Genomic DNA, 9360 nt, shown 5'->3' with positions numbered 1-9360 from the left:
AAGGAGAAGAGGCAGAGAGAAAGAGGAAGAGATGGCGAGAGAGAGAGAGAGAGAGAGAGAGAGAGAGAGAGAGAGAGAGGGCAGCCCCGTTGTTGACTGGTGCCATTGTCTCGGACCCCTATGAATTCCCCTCCTTGAAAGTGCAGACCCCACAGGTTTTCAATAGATGTTCTAGTTTCTAGTTTTTTTCTCAATCGCTTGCATCAACTTTACAGGTGAAGTGTGTAATTTTTTAATGCTTAAATACTTTAATGTGCAACTATAAGCAAGTCATTAGTGTAAACATGTTAGCGCTTTCCATACATACTATATTTAAGTGTTCCGACATGTCGTTCAGTGTGACTTTGGTGTGTAGCCGTTCAGTTTTTTTGAACAATTGATATGTGGATGGGTCGGTTGTGTTTGGAAACTTGCAAGGGAATCAATCCCTATTTTTGCAGTCCTTCTTAGTGCTGCTTGTGGCACAAACATTACACCTTTAAAGGCACAGTAAGTGATTTCTGAGAAACACTTGATATCTGAAATCAACCCAAACAAACACAAACCCTTCCCTTCATTGCTCCGCCCCCCAAAATCCACAAGCTTGCAATGCAAGAGAACAAAAATGCAGTCTTTTTATCATATCTGAAGCAAAGCAAAATTATGCTTCACGAAAAATAAATCGTAGATGACAAACGAACAACAAGGAAGAACAAAGAATTAACCTACAGCACACAATATATGCAAGTGTTTGTTGTTCGTCCAGACAAACAATGACACTCAAACCTGTCCTGTTACTATAGCTAACATTACAACAACAGCATATCTTGGTTTTGTGAAAAATAGCAAAACCAGCGTTACTCACTAATGGAGCAGAAACAATGCAACCTCTGCGTCAGTTTTAGGCCTTCCCACTTTGGTCTCGCCATTGTCGCTAACTGAAAAGTTTTTCTAACAAGGGTCCTAAAGCTCCTGTCTGATCATAACCCTTGGATATTCCTCTGATCTTTTCTCTTTTGTAATCTCTCTCGGCCATCTCACTTTCTTTAGTCTTTCTTCGAGTCTTCCTCTAGCTCACTCTCTCTCCTGGATGAGTGGCCACACCCTCTACTCCTGATTGGCTTAGAGTGTTGTGGTGCTCTGTCCGATCCACTTTCAACAGCGTTTCTCAGAAATCACTTACTGCACCTTTAACAATGCTAAATGTAGCACCACCAGTGGGCCCATACCATATTTCATTGTGTTGATTTAACACTTAGCTGTGTCATTTTGAGGCAGGGCTAGTTTGCACTTGCAATGGTTGACAGGGTTTTTTTACTGTCGCTTGAAGTACACGTCATATTTTTATCACAGCAATTTAAAAAAAAATAAGAACCCAGATATGTGCCGAGCTGGTGCATGTTGTTCCAGTGGAAGTAGACTGCAGTGAAGAGGACTGCTCGTGATTGCCACATGGGCTTTAGAACAGAGAGAGGCTGTTGATTTGGAAATGGTGCAAAATGAAATATGCACAATGATTGCAAAGCTCTTTAACTGAAGAGCCAGAGCCACCCGCACTCTGAGGCTGCCCCCCGCTCTTTCTCTCTGCATCTCTCAGAGGGTGATAGTGTTTGGAGTCAGCGTTGAGTTACAGATGGCGCAGTTGGATGAAGAGGATGGTTGGAGGCTAATAGGGTGGAGCAGACTGACTATTGAGAGAGCCAACCCCACTTAGCTCCTTCGCTCCTCTTTTTCCCCTCTCTACCTCTCTTTGAATCCTCTTCTTTTCTATGTTTCCATGTAGACTCTTCTCTTGCCACTCAGGCTTGGGTAAAAAATGTTTCACTGTAGTTTTCCAAAGTTGTTAAATTGAGCATTTGATAAATGCCATATTCCATTCTGAAAAATCTGTTACTGTATAGTGTATGGGTCCTATGTGTATTTTATTGTAACTTTTAAAATTACACAAGTAAAAGAAAAAAAATGTTTATTATTATTACATGTTATTCTTTTTTTTTTCTGTAGTATTGTATTTTAATAATTATAATAATAATTTTATAGATTATTTATTATTGATTATTGATATTATTGATTGATCCTTGTCATTTAGTATTATTTATATAGTTATATTTTTATTAATATTTTTGAATATGCTATTATTTTTATAATTTATTTCCATTTGAATTTGTTTCATTTTAGTAGTTTTGTGTTAGTTTTTTATTTTATATTGCTTTTTATAAAAAATATATCTATACCATTTTTATTTCAGTTAATCTGAAATAAAAACCATTTTTATTTTCAGTAAATTTAGTTAGCGGCCAATTGTTTTCATTTTAATTTGAGTAATTTTGTCATGTTGGTTTTTTAAATTTTATTTATATATTTTTAATTAATATAATATATTTTATAAAAATTTTATTCAGTTTTTGCTTTAGTAAATTTAGTTAGTTGCCAAGGCAACATTTGTAATTTTGACGTTTTTAAGTTTACATTTTTCATGTAATATTTATACCAAAAACAGTTTTTAATAGTTTTAGTAACAACACTGATGATAAAGTATAATAAAATAAACTCTGTTTTTGAAAACAGAGACTCTGATTGTTTTATTTTCCTATGTCTTCTTAGTGTGCAATGTGCATAGACAACTTTTAGTTAGCCAACTATTGAGAAACCTGAAAGCACTCAATATTTTTTGTACAGTATACACACGGACAGAAAAAACAATCCAAAAACTGGATAGAAAATGTGGAAAACCACTGAATATTGCAGAGACTTGGGTACTTTGCGCGAGATTTTACATTGCTCAGCCACCGTTCAATAAAAACAGCTGATCAAATATTGCAGGGAGGTTATGAATCCAAGTCAAAGTGTTCTGTATTATCACATTACATTAAACATGAGAGCTGTACCCACAGCACTCAGTTTGAGTATGTGTGTGTGTGTTAGTGAGCGCAGCGGCGCTCCAGTGTCCTCTACAGAGCAATCATGTTACACCTCTCCAGTATCAATTAAAACCAACAGTCCACTCGGTACTCATCTTCTGCTTCTGTTTATCCATAACTCTCTCTCTCTCTCTCTCTCTTTCTATCTCTCCCACAGCCAGTGAAAACATTAACATAAGTAAGCTCTCTCCACGACAGCCCTCTCTCTAGCCATGTGTGGCTGCAGAGACACAGGGGAAAACATCCTAGTCCAGGAGAGCAGCTAATGAGGGAGCGTCGGCGAGCCAGGGGCTGATGGGTAAAGCCACACGGCACTGCCGATGGGAGAGGACTAGTGTAATTGTTCAGGCCCTTGTCTCTGTTGATACAGGCTCTTCAGAAAGCATGTGATTTAGCTAAAAGCCATCTCTAGGCCAAGTAATTAGAGACACCATTTAGGACTGGCATTAGCCAGATCCACAGTTATTGACTCGCACAAAGGACACACATGCGCGCACACACTTTACTTCCAATGTAACACCACACGGTGGGTGTTATTCAAGCTATTTGTGGTGAGATTAGTCACCCGGTGTGACGGAGAGAGTAAGTGAGTGGACAAGTGTGTGAATGTGTGTTTGTGCTCATGGGTATGTGTTTCTTAATATGTTTTCTCTTTCTGAGCAGGGTGTGCATTGATGTGTTTCAATACCGAGATCACTGTCCTCAGACAGGAGCAGTACACTTGACGGGCTGAAGTAGTTTGTGTGTGAGTAAGGGCTGTTTGTCTGTGTGTTTCGCTGGGTTCACTCTCTAACAGTGGTGGGTCAGTGTGGCAATTAAACCCATCCAAAGTGTGACTCAACAGCCAAGAGGACACATACACACACACACACACACACACACACAGATTTACACAAATCGCTCAGAATACTTTTCTTTTTAATATTATTTTGTGTGTGTGTGTGTGTAAATATACATAGATACATTCATAAGCAGTACCTATCATAAGTTTTCTAAATATTACAATTTTTATGTTAAAAGTCTAAAAATGCTGGACTTTGTTTTTGACTGAGAATTGATTTTCTTGAAACCCTCTCAAATAACTTGTGGAGATGTAGGTGTCCTTTAATATTATGCAAATATGATTCGCAACACAGATTCGTAACATTTCCTGTTGATTGGAACTTCTTAATTATTGCCCTGATGGTTCTTTGGTTCTTTATATGTGGTTCGCTCATCGCTCATTGTGATGGATGATTAAGGGAATTTGGCCTTTGTGTTACCTCATATTTATACTCATGGCTGGATATTTTCATATCACCCTTGTGTGCTGAAAAACTGTAAATATGAAGGAGAATAACTTCAGATATATTTTACTTATAAGAATGTCTAGGGGTGCCAGTAATTGTGGCCAACGTGTATTAGAGGAAAACATTTATTTCATAATGTGATTTCTCCCCACATTTATTAGTTTTACTGCAGTGAAAAGTCAGATATTTTTGTGATTTTTTTTTTTATGAAAGATCAAAAGGATAAACAATGGAAATCTATTTTCACAGCCATATTTACCCAAGGTGCCAATAATTCTGATGTCTGTATGCATTATATATATATATATATATATATATATATATATATATATATATATATACAGTTAAGAAAATAAGTATTTGAACACCCTGCTATTTTGCAAGTTCTCCCACTTAGAAATCATGGAGGGGTCTGAAATTGTCATCGTAGGTGCATGTCCACTGTGAGAGACATAATCTGAAAAATAAATAAATAAATCCAGAAATCACAATATTTGATTTTTTTTAACATTTATTTGTACGATACAGCTGCTAATAAGTATTCGAACACCTGTCTATCAGCTAGAATTCTGTCCCTCAAAGACCTGTTAGTCTCGTTTTATTATCCTAAATTAGATAAACCTGTTTGTCATTAGCTGCATAAAGACACCTGTCCACCCCATACAATCAGTAAGAATCCAACTACTAACATGGCCAAGACCAAAGAGCTGTCCAAAGACACTAGATACAAAATCGTACACCTCCACAAGGCTGGAAAGGGCTACAGGGAAAATGCCAACCAGCTTGGTATAAAAAGGTCCACTGTTGGAGCAATCATTAGAAAATGGAAAATGGAAGAAGCTAAACATGACTGTCAATCTCCCTCGGACTGGGGCTCCATGCAAGATCTCACCTCGTGTTGTCTCCCCAGCTAAAAATGTTACGTTCCCAGGACGTTCTCAGAACGTCCCCACTGGTGTCAAGGACGTCGCCTAGTAACGTTCCGGGAACGTTCGGAGACGGTCATGATGTGGAGTTCTTTAAAGGTTCGGAGGACGTTATTTTGCGACCTTCACGGAACATTCGGGACGTTCTCAGAACGTTTAGGGGACCATGTTTTATTTGGAAATGTGATGTTCCCAGAACGTTCTCAGAACGTCCCCACTGGTGTCAAACACGTTGCCCAGTAACGTTTCGGGAACGTTCGGAGACGGTCATGATGTGGAGTTCTTTAAAGGTTCGGAGGACGTTATTTTGCGACCTTCACGGAACATTCGGGACGTTCTCAGAACGTCCCCACTGGTGTCAAACACGTTGCCCAGTAACGTTGCGGGAACGTTCGGAGACGGTCATGATGTGGAGTTCTTTAAAGGGTCAGAGGACGTTATTTTGCGACCTTCACAGAACATTCGGGACGTTCTCAGAACGTTTAGGGGACCAATGTTTTATTTGGATATGTGACGTTCCCAGAACGTTCTAAGCCCGTCTCCAGTGTTGTCAAAGACCTGTAGGTAAACAAACTAGAATGCATAAACTTTTTCAAATTTGTTCTTGAAGAACCTTAATCAGGAATAAGCATGCATTTAACGTTTTAACACATTCAAAGATACAATACAAAGCAGAGATTCGTTATTTATTTATTTTGTGTAATCAAAAAACAGATTATGAATTAATAATAACGTGATCATGCATAGGCGTAATAAATCAACAGTAAATAATATTAGGACAAGACAAAGATTTATGTTAATTTAATGTTATGTAAATTATAAAACAAGTAAAAAGAAAAAAATGAAATATATTTAATTAAATAATTATTAAATATACAGTGTGTGTGTGTGTGTGAGAGAGAGAGAGAGAGAGAGAGAGAGAGAGAGAGAGAGAGAGAGAGAGAGAGAGAGAGAGAGAGAGTGTGTGTGTGTCCTATTCTACAAATTAGCAAACTCATAGGGTCATATTTTTGTTGATAAACATTATCAATTTGGCCAATTATGCACATTTCTTGGTGTATAATGGTGCCAAAAAATTGTTTTATACTTATATAAAAAACTTTCTCTCTGTGACTTTAAATGTACTGATGTCTGACTACTTTACATCTACCACTGTCGAAGGTGCTCAGTTTTGCTATTATAAAACTTATACAGAACATGATAGTAATCAGCCATCCATGCAGAAGCAGAGGTCGGTGTGGTGTACAGGTACATCTGTCCAAGCCAACATCTCATGCCTTGATCCCTTCCGCTGTGGATTCCAGAAAACCTGCAATAAAAAAAATAGTACAGTTCAAAATCTATCATGCATACATCTCATCTGGTATCACAAATTATCATTCCACGTTCAATAAAAAATTAGAGTTAGGTTAAATGCTCAATATTACGGCAGGACAATATTGAAAACCTTAAATAAAATATTTTGTTTATCTATTTTGTTTATCTGCTGCTATATATATTGCGATATAAAAACAAATTTCAAGAGATTATTTATTTAGAGTGAATCTGCATTGAAAATTATAAACAAATTACAAGCATAGATAAATTCAAAAGAAGAAAAATACAATTGAAATAAGCAGTGCATGATGTTTTTTTTTTAGGAAAATCTAACTTATCAGGTACGGAAATTGACTTATCGAATGTAAAATAAGTCTTTACTGAGGTACAGCCTCTCCCTAGTCTTACAAAATGACAAACAACCAGCCTGGAAAACACATGTTGTATGAAGACTGTTTAAAACACCCCTCCTAATCCTCACAGAATTTGCAAGACAATGTCTAATAGTGTGTGTAGTTTCTTCAGTACCGTCAGCAGAACCGATAACATCTGAGCTTATCGATACTGCGGTCTTCCTTAATTTGGCCCCCGTTTAATGTTTAATACTGGGTTTCGGAACCTATTCCTATATGCATGGGTGAGTTCATATGGATGAAGGCCTGTTGTGTTCGGTCTCTTGGTTTGTGATAGTGGCAGCTATTGTGAAACTCACCTTCGTCATGTACGATGTCATGTTCAGTGTGGATGGCATCAAGATCTTGTCCTGAAGAATCACAGGGTCAAATGATTGACATCTCATCTGGTAACAAGAGCATAGCCATAACTTTAAAAACTCTAATGATATCTTTACCCCCTGATAATGTATTACAGATATACATTCAAACATTTTAAAGGCTAAGAGTATGAGCCATGAGTAAACTGGACAGATATCTGTGAAAAATAACTTGCGTGCCTAAAGTTGTCGACCCCCTGAATTCAGCTTTTGAAAGTAAAAAGAATTTCAGTATTTATCAGAAAAAAAACTACATAAAAAATACCTTTGAGTTGGACAGTATGGTGTCTGTCTCATTGGCTAACATAATTAAAAACACACCAAGAGAAAAAAAAAAAAATATATATATATATATAAGTATATAAAAATATATAATATATACAATGGTACCAATGACCATTATCCTGTTATAATAATAGTTAAATGAATTATTATAACTATGACCATTTTTATAACATTATATTTGCTGCCTATTATTTAGCTTACTGGCTTCTCAAGGACAATCTCCCTGAAAAAAACTGGGGTTAATGATTTTAAAGTGTGTGACTTCATTCAAAAGTATAAATCCTACAGAGTGCAGACCCACAACAATTGAACAGTAACTTATGTTTGAAGTTTTGCTTACTAGTCGAGTTCATAGCCGTGGAGATTGTCTTGGACAGGGGGTGCAGCAGGCCAACCAGCATGATGATCTTCTAGAAAATAACATGCAATGTGTCACAGAGCCAACAATGTTAGCACATATAATTTACAAAAGAACAAAGGGTTTATTACAAGGAAGCAAGCTAGAGCAGAGATAAAATGCAGAAAAGATAAAGAATATATATAAAAAATCTTAAGGTAATATATTGTGCAAAAAACGCATATGAAATTATTATCATGATTAAACAATAATTCCCCCTTTGTTGTGAAGGTTTTTTTCTGTTCCTCCTGAAATCACTTATTATCAATCTTAAGTGACGTCATTAACAGTACGTTACATTGAATTATTTCAGGTTAAATAAAAGCTTACTTCCCACCACCACTGACAAATTACCAGCAAAACAAAACTTTTAAAAACTGTTATCAACACACAAATGTGGTTAAAAACCCAAACTTATGTAAATCAAGAGCTCAATTGTAACGTAAACTTATAGCTGCTAAAGTTAGCTCTTCTGAAAACGGAGATGCTAACGGACTTTTTCGAAGACACAAAACCATTTCTATAAAGTAAATATTCAACAGAAGTGTATCAATTACACGTAAGACATATATCAGGAAGGTTTGTATATATTATTTGTGTGATTTTGGTAACTAAACTTACCTGAAAGCAGAGAAAACAACAGTGAGAGACGCTAGTTTTGCTGTTTGACAGTTGATGAGGTTTCCTCGTTTCCATGGTTTCCATCTGCTCACGCGCGCTCCTGTCTTTGAATTGCGACTCAATGTTTACGCGCACGTACGCCCATTGAAACCATAGAACACGTCAAAAGGCACGCAGCATTTAAATAAACATTATAACATTTAACAATTTGAAATATCATTAATTTTAAATAATGAATTTAAAACTCATTGTGTAGTTATGACCCATTCACTTGACAGTTATGTTTTTTTATACCATTTTGCTATTGTTTTTATTGTAAAATAAATAAACAACTTCATTCTGTTGGATGTGTTACTTTTCAAAACACATCCAACAGAACGTTTATTTATTTATACAATTTAGTGCTTATTTTTCAATTAAATGTCATCTACAATTTTCAATCTTCATAGCAGATTTGTCCCTTTTTGTGGTAGTTTATTTTGAAAAAATAAGCAGATCTGCCATGTCCTCTTTGTAACGTTGTTAAAGTAATAACGGGGACGTTTATGACAAGCAGAGAACCGTATGGGAACGTTCTGTTGACGTCCCGAATGTCCTTTGTAACCTTGTTGTGTGACCATAAAATAACCAATATCGAACGTCCCCCTGAAGTCACATTGGGAACGTTATTCTATGACCAACAGAGGACTGTATGGGAACGTTCTGTTAACATCCCGAATGTCCTCTTTGTAACGTTGTTGTGTGACCATAAAATAACCAATATCGAACGTCCCCCTGAAGTCACATTGGGAACGTTATTATATGACCAACAGAGAACCGTATGGGAACGTTCTGTTGACGTCCCGAATGTCCT

General features: G+C 36.6%; 1 long non-coding RNA gene across 4 annotated transcripts; it reads right to left on the bottom strand.

Annotated features, from left to right (window-relative positions):
* Window positions 1-5786: 5786 nt before the first annotated feature.
* Window positions 5787-8809, bottom strand: LOC120467641 (uncharacterized). Of its 4 annotated transcripts, none has more exons than XR_016146532.1 (4): window positions 8508-8809; window positions 7830-7896; window positions 7145-7195; window positions 5787-6424 (listed from the first exon to the last, which is right to left on the bottom strand). It is a non-coding gene; the product is annotated as an uncharacterized LOC120467641 (long non-coding RNA). The 4 variants fall into 4 exon arrangements; XR_016146531.1 differs by having other exon boundaries at window positions 7830-7899; window positions 8508-8779; XR_016146534.1 differs by having other exon boundaries at window positions 7145-7231; window positions 8508-8775.
* Between the last annotated feature and the right edge of the window lie 551 nt (window positions 8810-9360).

The sequence above is a fragment of the Pimephales promelas genome, chromosome 14 (genome assembly GCF_988280905.1).
Source record: "Pimephales promelas chromosome 14, fPimPro1.hap1.1, whole genome shotgun sequence".
NCBI classification, from domain to species: domain Eukaryota; kingdom Metazoa; phylum Chordata; class Actinopteri; order Cypriniformes; family Leuciscidae; genus Pimephales; species Pimephales promelas.
The sequence above is the reverse complement of the archived record's forward strand: the minus strand, read 5'-3'. Positions and strand labels throughout refer to the sequence as shown.